The sequence below is a fragment of the Eptesicus fuscus genome, chromosome 7, assembly GCF_027574615.1.
Source record: "Eptesicus fuscus isolate TK198812 chromosome 7, DD_ASM_mEF_20220401, whole genome shotgun sequence".
Taxonomy (NCBI): Eukaryota; Metazoa; Chordata; class Mammalia; order Chiroptera; family Vespertilionidae; genus Eptesicus; species Eptesicus fuscus.
The window spans coordinates 16,625,037-16,640,086 of record NC_072479.1 but is presented as its reverse complement, the minus strand read 5'-3'; the positions used below and the strand labels follow the sequence as shown (position 1 = coordinate 16,640,086).

Genomic DNA, 15,050 nt, shown 5'->3' with positions numbered 1-15,050 from the left:
CACTTTGCTGAGAGTTTTTATCAAAAATGGGTGTTGGGTTTTGTTGAATGCTTTTTTTTGCATCTATTGATATAAGCATTGATTTTTGTCTTTCAATTTGTTTATGTGATGTATCACGTTTATTGATTTGAAAATATTGTATCAGCCTTGCATCCCTGGAATAAATCCCACTGGGTCATGGTGTATGATCTTTTTTGATATATTGCTGCTTCTGATTTGCTCATATTTTGTTGAGGATTTTAGCATCTATTTTCATCAGGGATATTGGCCTGTAATTCTCTTTCTTTGTAGTGTCTTTATCTGATTTTGGAATTAGGATAATGCTGGCCTCATAAAAAGCGTTTGGAAGTGTTCCTTCCTCTTGGATTTTCTGAAATAGTTTGAGGAGCATAGGTGTTAGTTCTTTGAATATTTGGTAAGATTCCCCCGTGAAGCCCTCCGGACCAGGGCTTTTGTTTGCTGTGAGTTTTTGTTTGTTTGTTTGTTTGTTTGTTTGTTTGTTTTACTGCTTCTATTTCATCAGTTGTTATTGGCCTATTTAGGTTTTCTGATTCCTCCTGATTCAGTTTTGGAAGATTGTATTTTTCTAGGAATTTGTCCATTTCATCCACATTGTCCAGCTTGTTGGCATATTGTTGTTCATAGCATTTTCTTACAATCTTTGTATTTCTGTGGTGTCAGTAGTTACTTTTCCACTTTCATTTCTGATTTTATTTATTTGGGTCTTCTCTCTTTGTTGCTTGATGAGTCTGGCTAATGGTTCATCAATTTTATTTATCCTCTCAAAGAACCAGCTCTTGATTTCATTAATTTTTTTTTTGTCTCTATGTTATTTATTTCTGCTCTAATCTTTATTATTTCTTCCTTCTACTTACTCTGGGCTTTTCTTGTGTTCTCTTTCTAGTTCTTTATGTTGTAGGGTTACATAGTTTATAGTTGATTTTGTTTGTTTGTTTTTGTTTTTTTTGAGGTAGGCCTGTAGCGCTATGAACTTCCCTCTCAGGACTGCTTTTGCTACGTCCCAGAGATTTTGGGTTGTTGTGTGTTCATTTTCATTTGTTTCCAGGAAGATTTTGATTTTTTTTCTTGATCTCATTGGTAACCCATTCATTTTTTAATAAGATGTTATTTTATCTCCATGTGTTTGAATGTTTGGGGGTATTTTTACTGTAGTTGACTTCTAATACCCACTATAGTCTGAGAAGATGCTTGATATGATTTCAGTCTTTCTTGAAGTTGTAGAGACTTGTTTTGTGTCCTAACATGTGGTCTGTCTTTGTGAATGATCCATGTGCACTTGAGAAGAATGTACCATATTTTTCCATGTGTAAGATGCTATTTTCTTCTAAAATTGTTAGACTGAAAATCGAGGGGCATCTTATACACGGAAGTCAGCCAAGGAGGAAGCCTCATGGGTGCAAAGCTGCCCACACCTTGTCAAATAGGCTTCCTCCAATCACAAGCCTTATTGTTACTGACGTCAGCCGATGCCATAATTGGAGGCGGAAGTGGAGAGTGTGCAGATGCAACAGGGACCTGAGTGTTCTGAGCCCATAAAGATGTCAAAAAATAAAAATACCTGTAAGCAATTGTCTTACTCTGCAAAATTCAAACTGAATGTAACCAGCTATGCAAAAGAGCATGGAAATAGAGCTCCAGAGAGATAATTTGGAACTCCTCCCACTGAGTGTATGATCAGATAGTAGAGAAAACAGGAAGAACAACTGCTTAAGATGCCAAAAAAGAAGAAGCCCTTAAGAGGAAAACCAGCAAAATGGGCAAACTTGGAGCAGAGGCTTAAGACTTGGATTATGGAGCAGTGCCAGAGTGGCTTATGTGTGTCAGCCAAGCTTACTCAATGTCAGGCAAGAATGTTTGCAAGTGAAATGAACATTATTGATTTTACAGGAAAGGCAAAATGGTGCTTCAATTTCATGAGGGGAGAAGGGTTGGCCATGAGAACACGAACAAAGTTAGCTCAGAAAATGCCACCAGTTTATGAGGATGATCTTACATATATAGTGACCCAGAAGACAGCAGTGATACAATAGAAGTTGAAGAAATTGATATGTCTGGAACTAATAGTGATGAAGAAGAGATCAGTGATGCAACAGAGGCTGAATAAAGTGATATGCTGCATAATATCGTAGTACTGGTATGGAAACATTACCCATGGTAATTATGAAATAAAAATGTGTTCTATTTTATGTTTAAAATATTGATTTCTTAGAGAGGAACCAAGATGGCGGCATAGTTAAACAACTAATCTGCTGCCTCACACAACAATTTCAAAAATACAGCTAAAAGACAAAAACGTCTACCACCCAGAACCACGGGAAAGCTGGCTGAGTGGAAGATTTACAACTAAGAAGAGAAAGAAGCACAATCGCTGAAAAACTGAGGTACGGAGGCACGCGAATGGGGCCGGCGGCGGGCGGCTGGGTGCGCGGCTTCTCTTCAACCCGCAGGGAGACAAGCTCCCGATCACTCTGAAATCCAGTTTCTGGGGACACTCGGGGGACCCAGGCACCTACGGGGAGAAGCTGGACTCTCGGCCATCGGGTCGGAAAGTGAGAGTGACTTTTTTGCAGTGGTGCGCCCAGCAATCATTGTTTACTGCGCTGGAGCGCGGGGCGCAGGGACTTGGAAACGGGAAAGGCAGAGACGGCTAACGGCAGCCATCGCCGTTGGCCACGCCCCAGCCTAGTGACGCCCTGAGACCCCACCCAGCCCTGAGGCCCCGCCCTGAGGCCCCGCCCCACACATTCTACAAACCCGCCCCGGCTCCACACAGCGGCTTTTGCATATAAATGGCCTGTTCTGGAGCAGCTTAACCAACTGCAGCTCCAGTCAGACTGCTCCAAAACCGCCCAAGCAAAGGAGGAGAAAACTAGCCCTTGCTGTAGCTCCTGCTGGGGGACACACAGTATACAAGGGTACACCAAGAGTGTCCACCTCAAGTAACTGGGAGGCTGACCCGTTGAACCAATAGGACACCTAGTACACAAAACTACCCTACCAACTTAGGGAAGCAGAGAATATGAGAAGGCAAGGAAACAGATCACAAACCAAAGAAATGAAGGAGAACAAACGACTGGACATAGAGTTCAAAACCACGGTTATAAGGTTTTTCAAGAATTTCATGGAAAAGGCCGATAAATTCCATGAGGACCAACTAGAAATTAAACATACACTGACTGAGATAAAAAATATTATACAGAGACCCAAAAGCAGACTAGAGGATTGCAAGAATCAACTCAAAGATTTGGAATACAAAGAGGCCAAGGACACTCTTCCAGAGAAGCATGAAGAGAAGAGAATTCAGAAAGTTGAAGATAGTATAAGAAGCCTCTGGGACAACTTCAAGCGAACCAACATCAGAATTATGGGGGTACCAGAAGAAGAGAGAGAGCAAGATGCTGAAAACCTATTTGAAGAAATAATGAACGAAAACTTCCCCCACCTGATGAAAGAAATAGACTTACAAGTCCAGGAAGCACACAGAACCCCAAACAAAAGGAATCCAAAGAGGACCACACCAAGACACATCATAATTAAAATGCCAAGAGCAAAAGACAAAGAGAGAATCTTACAAGCAGCAAGAGAAAAACAGTTAGTTACCTACAAGGGATCTCCCATACGATTATCAGCTAATTTCTCAACAGAAACCATGCAGGCCAGACGGGAGTGGCAAGAAATATTCAAAGTGATGAATAGCAGGAACCTACAACCAAGACTACTCTACCCAGCAAAGTTATCATTCAGAATTGAAGGACAGATAAAGACCTTCACAGATAAGAAAAAGCTAAAGGAGTTCATCACCACCAAACCAGCATTATATGAAATGCTGAAAGGTATTCTTTAAAAAGAGGAAAAAGAAGAAGAAAGATAAAAATTATGAACAACAAATACATATCTATCAACAAGTGAATCTAAAAGTCAAGTGAATTAAAAATCTGAGGAACAGAATAAACTGGTGAACTTAATAGAATCAGGCATAGAATGGGAGTGGATTGATAATTCTCAGGGGGAAAGGGGTGTCTGTGTGGGGAGTATGGGAAGAAACTGGACAAAAATCATACACCTATGGATAAGGACAGCGGGGGGGGGGGAGGTAAGAGAAGAGGGGGGGGTAGGAACTGGGTGGTGGGGAGATATGTGGGGAAAAAGGAGAAACAATTGTAATCTGAACAATAAAGATTCATTAAAAAAATAAAAATAATAAAATAAAATAAAATAAAATATTGATTTCTTAATTTGGGGCTGGAAAAGTGGGGGGCGTCTTATACATGGGGGTGTCATATACATGGAAAAATACGTGTATATTCTGCTGCATTGGGGTGAAATGTTCTAGAAATGTCAATGAAATCCATCTGATTCAGTGTGTCCTTTAGAGTCACTGTTTCCTTGTTATGTTTTTGTCTGAAAGATTTATCCAGTAAAGTCAGCAGGGTGTTAAAGTCTCCTACTATGACTGTATTGTTATCAATCTCTCCCTTAAAGTCCTCTAGAAGTTCTTTAAATATAGTGAGGTGCTCTTATATTGGGTGCATATATGTTTACCAGGGTTATATCCTCTTGTTGGATCGATCCCTTTAGTATTATGTAGTGACCTTTGTTGTCTCTTATGATGTAAAGGAATACATCAGCAGATGTATTTAGCCTTTTTTGTCTGGGAAGTTCTTTATTTGACCATCTATTTTGAATGATAGCCTTGCTGGATATAGTAAGGTGACCAGAGTTGATATGCGAAGTTTGAGACATGCATGGCGTGTGGAAAAGGTCTGTCACTTCATTTTGAAGTCCATTTTGTCAGATATGAGTATTACTACTCATTCTTTCATTTGCATGGAACATTTTTTTCCATCCCTTCACTCTCATCCTGTGTCTTTTGTTCTGAGATGAGTTTCTTGTAGACAGCATATAGTTGGGTCACATTTTTGAATCCATTCAGCTACCCATACCAGTTAATTACCACATGTCCAAAACGGAAACCATCCCCACATGCCACGATATTTTGAATTTAATTTAAAAAATCATCTGACTCTGGAGTTAAATAAAGGATGTCATCTTCTTCTTCTTGCGAGTTGCTTGGATCAATTATTTCTTCATCTGATGCCATTTATGGGGAATGAATTTTATTTGCACAATATAATATACTAGAGGCCCGGTGCATGAAATTCGTGCATGGGGGGGGGGGTGTCCCTCAGCCCAGCCTGCACCCTCTCCAATCTGGGACCCCTTGAGGGATGTCCGACTGCCTGTTTAGGCCTGATCCCGGTAGGATCAGGCCTAAACAGGCAGTCGGACATCCCTCTCACAATCCAGGACTGCTGGCTCCCAACTGCTCGCCTGCCTGCCAGCCTAATTGCCCCTAACTGCCCTCTCCTTCAAGCCTGGTCACCCCTAACTGCCCTCCCCTGAAGGCCTGGTCACCTCTAACTGCCCTCCCCTACAGGCATGGTCCCTCCCAACTGCCCTCCCCTGCTGGCCATCTTGTGGCAGCCATCTTGTGTCCACATGGGGGGAGCCATATTGTGTGTTGGAGTGATGGTCCATTTGCATATTACTCTTTTATTAGATAGGATAGAAGCCTGGTGCATGGGTTGGGGCCGGCTGGTTTGCCCTGAAGGGTGTCCCGGATTAGGGTGGGGGTTCCCTTGAGGCATGGGGCAGCCTGAGCAAGGGGCCGGTGGTGGTTTGCAGGCCAGCCACATCTCCCGGTGACCCAAGCAGAGGCCCTGGTATCTGGGATTTATTTATCTTCTATAATTGAAACTTTGTAGCCTTGAGCAGAGGCCAGGACCAGCCAGGGAGGGTGGGAAGCTTGGCTTCCTCAATCGCTGGAGGCAACCCAAGCCTCCTGCTTGCTCCAGCTCCATGGCCACCACCATATTTGTTGGGTTAATTTGCATGCTTGCTCCTGATTGGCTGGTGGGCGTGGCTGGTGGGCGTAGTGGAGGTACGGTCAATTTGCATGTTTCTCTTTTATTAGATAGGATTACAATGATAAATTCAATAATAAAGTAATGATAATTTTAAATTCCATGGCAATATCAACAAAAGCAAGCACGAAATAAAAATAAACTATTGACACGAAAAGCCTCAAAAATACTAAATTTTGTTGATGCTCCAAAGATGAAATCTGTAAAAAAATAATGAAGAATGCACACCATGTTTACCATTTTAGGCATGAAATTCATGATAACACAAACAAATCTCAAGTGTCGCAGTGTTTATCTCTCATGCGTCTGAGTGGCAGCCCTATATATCAATATTGGAATTTCTTCCATATGCACTGGAATATTTATGAATTTAAGTTACCATAATTTTCTTTACAAACTCAGAGATGTCACTAACAGGTCTGATTTTAAAATTAGGTGACCAGAGATAAGCAAGGTTTGCGACTAAGACATGCATGGCGTGTGGGGAAGGTCTGCTGCTTGCGTCTATAGATGCTTATGGTGTACAAAGGGTTAATTCATTTACTTTTAGGGTTATTAATAGATACTGTACTTATTTATTGCAATTTTAATTCTTATGCCTAGTTGTTTTTTTTCTCTGTTTTTTCTTCTCATTACAGCATTCCCTTTAGCATTTCCTGTAATGCTGTCTTGGTGGTGATGTATTCCTTTAGCCTTTTTTGTCTGAGAAGTTCTTTATTTGACTGTCTATTTTGAATGATAGCCTTGCTGGATATAGTAATCTTGGATTCAGATCCTTGCTTTCCATTACCTTGAGTACTTTATGCCATTCCCTTCTGGCCTGTAGAGTTTCTGATGAGAAATCAGGTGTCAGCCTTATGAGAGCTCCTTTGTAGGTAACAGTTTGCTTTTCTCTTGCTGCCTTTAAGATTCTCTCTTTGTTTTTAATTTTTGGCATTTTGATTATGATGTGTCTGGGCGTGGGCCTGTTTGGAGTCTTCTTGCTTGGGGTTCTCTGTGCCTCCTGAACTTGTGTGACTTTTTCCTTTACCAGATTAGGGAAGCTTCCTTTTTCTTTCTTTCTTTCTTTCTTTCTTTCTTTCTTTCTTTCTTTCTTTCTTTCTTTCTTTCTTTCTTTCTTTCTTTCTTTCTTTCTTTCTTTCTTCTTTCTTTCTTTCTTTCTCTCTCTTTTTCTTTCTTTCTTTCTTTCTTTCTTTCATTTACCTAAATTCTTCATTGTTTAAAGTATTACATAAGTCTCCTTTTTTCCTCATTGACCTCTCCCCGGCTGCTCCCCCCAACCCCCCAGCACATGCCCTCACCCCCATACTGTCTGAGTCCATTGCCATTATTTCTTCAAATACGTTCCCTATCCCTTTCTCCTTTCTGCCTCTTCTGGCACACCTGCTATTCTGATATTGTTAAGTTTCACATTGTCCCACAGCTCCCTTAAGCTGTCCTCCTGTTTTTTAATTGCTATTTTTCTTTTTGGTTCTCTGATTGATTTTTTCAACCCTGGCTTCTAATTCGATCCTCAGCTTCCCCTAATCTGCTGTGTATTCCTTCCAATGTGTTATATATTTGTGCTATGTCATTCTTTATTTCTGTTTTCATAGTTAACTATATCTTTTATCATACTGTTGAGCATCTTTACCATCATTTCTCTGAACTCTGTTTCAGATAAATATCTTATCTCTGCTTCATTTATCTCTTCTTCTGGTGAATTTTCTTGTTCTTTCATTTGTGGGTTGTTTCTTTGTCTCATTTTGGCTGCCTATTTGGATTTGTGACTATGTATTAGGTAAATCCTCTATGCCTCTCAATCTCTAGTGCAAGACAATGTCAAATGCTGTTTCTGATTAATTAGATTGAGCAAAGACTCAAAGTCTCCAGAGACCACCTCTACCTATAGAATGATAGGATTCTGACTTGAATTGCCCCCAGGCAATCATCCTCATATGTGATGAGAGTCTTTTTTCAACAGGGTGGGGCAATTGCTTCTGCCTGCAGGCTAATTGTTACTTTTAGTCTCTTAAGTGGCCTCAGGGCAAGGTATTTTCTAATAGGGGAGTCAACTGTCTTCTCCCCAGGCAAGGCAAATGTCTGTGTGGGAAAGATGTCCTCCCCTGTGAGAGAGAATAACTCATCCCAGGAAATTTAGGGTGTCTGCCTTCTAAGCTCTATCCCCCGAGTCCCCAGCCCTGGGTTCTGCTCATGCAGCTCCAGTACATTCTTCCCTCCCTCTGCTGGAGCACAGGTGAATGGCTCCACAGGGAATTTTTGCATTGGCCCTTTAAGAGGATGTCCAAATTTTCAGCTGTTACTCCTAGGCAGGCAGCAACCCCGCTGCTTTTCATAGCCAGATGTTATGTGGGTACCCTTCTCAGTTCTGGTGCTCTCTACTAGGGGTGGGCAGCTTGAGGATTAGATTCCAGAGTTCCCAATGGCATCCCCCAACAGCTGAGATATCTCTCTGGAACTTTAGTTGCTGTCTGTGGGCACCCGGCCAGCCCCTTCACACCTCTATCCCTCCTACCAGTCTCTGTGCAGTCTCCACTTTCCATCCTAGGGTATCAGGGTTCTCTCTAGCGAGTCTCTCTTATTGATCTTTGATGCACACAGGCAAATAGACCCCTTCAGTCCAGTAACAGACCCTGGCCTGGGACTAGCAACATCAACCTTGGTTCACAGGTGGGCCTTTCCTGGGCAACGCCAAGCCCAGCACAAGTAGCAGCCATCTTCATATCACTTTGTAGCTCATGGTAGGTGACTCCGGGCAGAACAGGGGTTGTGAATGACCTTGGCCTGTACCTTCTGGGAGGCCCCAGAGCCAGCGCACCTGACAGGCAGTTTCAGACTGTGTGAAAGTACCAACAAACACCTCCACAAGTGACACACTCAAGGGTTGGATTCAATGAGCACCAGAGCCCTGCTGAAGTAAGTCCTGCTCTGTGAGGTGGGCCCCTGTGCAGTTGATCCTCCATGGTGGTCACAGCCAGTCCTTGCTGCCAATCAGCCTGGGGAGTAAATCCATCTTGTGGATGTGCCAACAGCAATCAAGGCTCAGTTATTACAGGAGGGTGTACACAGCCCACATGGGTGGTGGGGGTGCACCTGGAGTGCCCAGCTCAGGTGAATGGGTAGCTGTGCCACTAGAACCTACAGAACACCTACTACATTAGGTCACTCTAGGATACATAGACCATGCCCAGGATACATAGCAGCTCCACCTAGTTCATAGAAACATAGGGAGGCTGCCAAAATAAGGTGACAAAGAAACATGTCCCAAATGAAATAACAGAACAAAACTCTAGATAAAAGAACTAAACCAAATGGAGAATAGCAATCTACTAGATGCAGAGTTCAAAACACTAGTTATAAGGAAGCTCAATGAACTCAGGAGTAGAGTAGATGAACTTAGTGAGAGCTTTAACAGCATAAAAAGGGACATGAAAATCAGAAAAAAGAACTAGTCAGAAATGAAGGATACACTAACTGAAATGAAGAATAATTTACAGGGAATTAACAGTAGAGTAGATGAAGCTGAGAAAAAAATCAGTGATTTTGATTATAAGGAAGAAAAAACACCCAATCAGAACAGAAAAAGAAAAAAGAATCCAAAAAAGTGAGGGTAGTACAAGAAGTCTCTGGGAAACTTCAAGAATATCAATATTCACATCATGGGGATGATGGTAGAAGAGAGAGAGCAAGAAATTGAAAACCTATTTGAAAAAAAATAATGACAGAAAAGTTTCCTAACCTGGTGAAGAAAATAGACATACTAGTCCAAGAAGTACAGAGAGTGCAAAACAAGATGCCCCAAAGAGGCTCACACCAAAACACATCATAATTAAAATGCAGAAGATTAACGACAAGGAAAACCTTAAAAGCAGCAAGAGAAAAGCAGTTAGTTACTTATAAGGGAGCTCCCCTAAGACAGTCAGAGTTTCTCAGACAAGAAAAAAACTAAAGGAGTTTATCACCACCAAATTAATATTATAGGACTTGTTAAAGGGTCTTCTTTAAAAAAAAAAAAAAAGAAGAAGAAGAAGAAGAAGAAGAAGGGGAAAAAAGACTTAAAATATGAAAAATAAAATGGCAATATATACATATTTATCAACCATTGAACCTACAAAACAAGCAAACCAGCAGAACAGAAACAGACTCAAAAATACAGAGAACATTTTCACAGTTGCCAGGAGGGAGGAAGGTTAGATCTTTATAATAATCGTTTTCATTGTGTTAGATCCTGAAAATATAAAGGCAATGATTATAATACAGTCCAGTGGTTCTCACTCTTTAGTATGCATCCCAATCACCTAGAGCTGTGGTCGGCAAACTGTGGCTCGTGAGCCACATGAGGCTCTTTGGCCCCTCGAGTGTGGCTCTTCCACAAAATACCACAGCCTGGGCGAGTCTATTTTGAAGAATTGGCGTTAGAAGAAGTTTAAGTTTAAAAAATTTGGCTCTCAAAAAGAAATTTCAATCGTTGTACTGCTGATATTTAGCTCTGTTGACTAATGCATTTGCTGACCACTGACCTAGAGGGCTTGTTAAAATACAGGTTGTTGGCTCTGTCCCAAAGATTCTGATTCAGGATGTCTCCGGTAGGGCACAAGAATTTGCATTTCTAACAATTCCTAGATACTACTGATGCTGCTAATCCAGAGACTATGCTTTGAGAACCATTGTACAATCTAACTGATATCAGAGCTCCATGAAAGAGCATCTAAATAAGATTAGGCATAATCTGAATGTTTTGGGGAAGAGCTTTGGGGATCAGCTGACTTGTGAAGAATGAAGAGATAGTAAGGAAAAAGTAGGTGATGACATGGCAATCCAAACAGAGAATAATAAATTGAGAGGGACAACAATGTACAGATGATGTATTGTAGAACTGTATACCTGAAACCTATGTAATTTTATTAACCAGGCCTGCAGACCTGGAAAGGGATAAATCCAAACATCAGATATGTTCAGGTGAACAAGTTTCAGTTTTTCTGTTTCAAACCCATGCTTCATAGACTCAGAGCACCCTGTTCTCAACATCCTGGGTGTGGAGACTCTCTGGACATTCAAAACACCGTTCCCATCTCCCTGTACATGGATGGAGTTATCTAGACTGATTTTACCCGAAAAAGGATCCTAGGGGAAGAGGAAAGAAAGAGGCGCCAGAAATAACTCTTTCCCAGATGCTGTTGACCTGAGGGGATGTGGAAGTTGAATTCTCTCAGGAGTGGGAATGCCTAGACCCTGCTCAGAGGGGCTTGGCCAGGGACATGATGTTGCAGAACTACAGGAACCTGCTCTTTCCGGGTGAGGGTAATGTCTTTCCAGAAATCAATATCTCTATTAAATGTGTGACCAAGGAATTATCATCAAACAGAATATTAACAAAAGAGAAATAGTCCAAACATTGATCATGGAAAGACACAAAATTATGACATCAAGAATTTTTATTTCAGGAAAGTCCAGTAAAATACGTATGAGTTTGAGTCAGTGTGGATATGATGAAATAAGTTACAAAGGTATGAGTACATTCCATAAGAAAAATCATAATAGAAAAAAGAAAAATCATAATGGAAAAAATTAAAATCATAATGGAAAAAAGAAAAAGAAAAATCATAATGGAAGAAGAGATCAATAGTGTAAAAACTCCTGGAATAATTTTCCTCTAAATTAGAGTGCTTCATTAAGGAAAAATACTTACCAACATTACAAATATAAGTCACATAAAAGGATTTGTTAAAGCTAAAGAATAATCAATGCAGGAAACAAGTATATAAAATGTTCTGAAAATAGGGCCTGGTTGCTCAGTGGTTAAAGCGTCAACCCATGCCCCCGAAGGGTCACGAGTTTGATTCCCAGCCAAGGGCACATACCTGAGTTACGGGTTCGATCTCCAGCACCGGTTGGGGCATGTGCAGGAAGCAACCAATCGATGTTTCTCTCTCTCTCTTCAAATTGAAGAGAAAATTTATGAAAGTAATCAAGTTGAGAAGTTTATTAACAATAGTTGTTCTGCTTCACCACTTCAAAAAATTCCTCCTAGTGTCAACATCAACATTTGTAATAAATCTGGGGAAATTTTTATACATCCTTATTACTCAGCATCAGAAAATGCATATTAGTGAAAAATCTTACAAATGTAATGTTTATGGGAAGGCTATTTTTTAAAAGTACAATTTCCATTTATTTTCCCCCCAGAGAACTTTTCTTCAGTCCTTAAGGACTTAGCTCCTTACATGGGCTTTGGTGGAGGTTGTGGGGCAGCACTCACAGGTCTAAATTGGGGTGGGGGTGTTCGGTCCTTCCAGGCTTCATGAGAATGATTCCTGACTACCTTGCTGTGAATGGCACAGCTCACACAGTAACGTAGTTTCACATACACCTTGGGAAGCACATAGGCGTCGAAGACACTGGCTTCAGAAATGTCCCTAATGGCTGCAGTCTCTACTGTGTTTCAAATGACAAACTTCTTAGTGGCCTTGTCTTTGGGCATGCATTGGGTGCAGTTGGTGCAACAAATAGGCTGCACATGGCCTCAGCCTTTTTTGGCACGACTGTTATTCCTTCTTTTCTTGGTCTTCTTGGAAACGAAGACCCACGAGCTATAGGAAAGCTTTTAGAGAAAGCTCAAACCTGATTAGTCATCAGAGAATTTATTCCTGGCAGACATCTTATAAATATAACGAGTGTAGAAAATTTTTCACCCAATTTGCAAACCTAACTAAGTATCAGAGCATCCATACCAGAAAGAAACCATATAAATGTAATATATATGGCAAGGGCTGTAGTAAAAATTCAAATATGACAAGTCATCAGAAATTTATACTATTGAGAAAACTTACAAGTGTAATGAGTGGACAAAGCCTTTTCTGAGCATTCAGGCCTTGTGGAACATAAGAGAATCCATAGTGGAGAGAAACCTAATAAATGTAAGGAGTGTGGGAACATTTTTAGAGGAAACTGAAATCTCACTAATCATCAGAAAATTCATTCTGTGCAGGGACTTTATATATGTAACTAGAGGCCTGGTGCACGAAATCTGTGCACGGGGGGGGGGGGGGGTGTCCCTCAGCCCAGCCTGATCTCGCCCCCAACTGCCCTCCCCTGCCAGCCTGATCTCGCCCCCAACTGCCCTCCTCTGCCAGCCAATTTGGTTCTGATTGGTCGATTTCTATGCCAGTCAGTGTCAAAAGCTCCGCCTCCTAGGCAGCCATTGGCTCCTCACAGTTCACCCAGATTTGGTTCTGATTGGTAGGTTTCTATGCCAGTCAGCATCTCTGGGCCTATCAACGGGGCCTGATCAGAAAGGCGAGGCTGATCAGCAGCCCCAGTGGAGGCCTGGAGAGAAATGGAGGCACGGCTGCTGGCCAAGCCTGGAAAGAAAGAGAGAGGCAAGTGCTGATCAACAGCTGCCACAGAGGCTATGGATCAGACCCTGCTTCTCTCTTCAGGCCTCTCTCCGGGCCTGATTTGCAGACCCCTCAGCAGTCAGTGCTGGGTCACTGTGCCTGCAGCCATAGCAGTCAATGCTGGGTCGCCGTGGCAACCCAGCACTGACTGCAGGACTGACTTCCAGTTGGTCGAGCCTCCGGTCATTGTGGATGTGATGGACCCAGGGTTTTTATATATTAGGATGAGTGTGACAAATCTTCTAACTGCAACTCACACCACACTAGACACTAGAGAATTCATACCGGAGAGAACCCATATAAATGTAATGTATGTAGCAAGTGGATGGTAGTAGAGAGAAATCTCACAAATGTAATGTGTATGGCAAAGCCTTTCAAGTGTGTTCAATTCTTAGTTGACAACAAATAATCAATACTGAACAGAAACTGTGTAAAAGTCCTGTATTTGTCAAAGCCTCTAACCAGGCGCACACTTAACTTGATATCAGAATATACATCTTTGAAAGAAAATACAAACATATAATGGGTACCGCAAGCTTTTATCCAAAACCGTGCCTGATGTAATGTTAAAATGCCTACTGGAGAGAAAACTTATTAATATTAATGTAAGGAATATGTTAAGCTTTTATCAAATGTTGATACCTTTGGGGGTCATGAGAGATTTCATATTGGGGAGAAAACATACTAATGTATCAAATGCGGCAAGACCAAGTGATAAACTGTTTCTCACAACAGATTACCCTTCAAATAATTATTAGCACTAGAGAAAATCTAATGCTCTCAGTTCTCAAAGACTATTCAAATTCTGTATTGTCATTAAAATAAAAATCATGAAACATATAATGGCTGTCAGAGTTGCAAGGATACTGTGGAAAGGTCCCATTCCTTTTGTTTTATTAAATTTTCATTTAATAGTTTAAGGTTTCTTTAAATAGCTACATTGCTATTTGATAATTTTCAACTTGAAGTTTTATGACTTTATTACAATTCTTTCATGTCACCATAAAGGCACATGGGGAGGGTTTACTAAGATGAAAGGACATACTTTATCAGGTGAGGTTCATTGATGTCCAAAGTTTTCTGGAAGAATAAAAACACTGAATTTGTGCCCTAGCCAGCTTGGCTCAGTGAATAGAGCATCAGCCTATGGACTCAAGGACCCTGGGTTTGATTCTGGTTAAGGGTATATGCCTGGGTGGTGGGCTCGATCCCCAGTAGGGAGCGTGCAAGAGGCAGCCAATCAATGATTCTCTCTCATCATTGATGTTTCTATCTCTCTCTCCCTCTCCTTTCCTGTCTGAAATCAATATAAAATAAAAAACACTGAATTTGTGATAGAATACGCTATAAATTTGAATGAGAACCTGATAGGAGACTGTTAGTACTCAAATAATAAAAAATTAAGTTCAAATTTTTAATTAAATTTTTTTATTGATTTCAGAGTGAAGAAGGTACAGGAAGAGAGGAATAGAAACATCAATGATGAGAGAGAACCATTGATCAGCTGCCTCCTGCATGCCCTCTACTGTGGATCAGCCCCGCAATCCAGGGATGTGCCCTGACCAGGAATAAAACCACAACCTCCTGGTCTATGGGTTAACATTCAACCACTGAGCCACACCAGTTGGGCTAAGTCAGACTTAAAAAATTTATTAACCAATGTTACCCCAATAAATTCAATGAAAAAATAAAATAAAAAATAAGAAAA

At 41.1% G+C, this 15,050-nt stretch overlaps 1 pseudogene; it reads right to left on the bottom strand.

Moving 5' to 3' along the window:
* Window positions 1-12,165: 12,165 nt before the first annotated feature.
* Window positions 12,166-13,625, bottom strand: LOC103303664 (40S ribosomal protein S26-like; annotated as a pseudogene).
* Window positions 13,626-15,050: the final 1,425 nt, after the last annotated feature.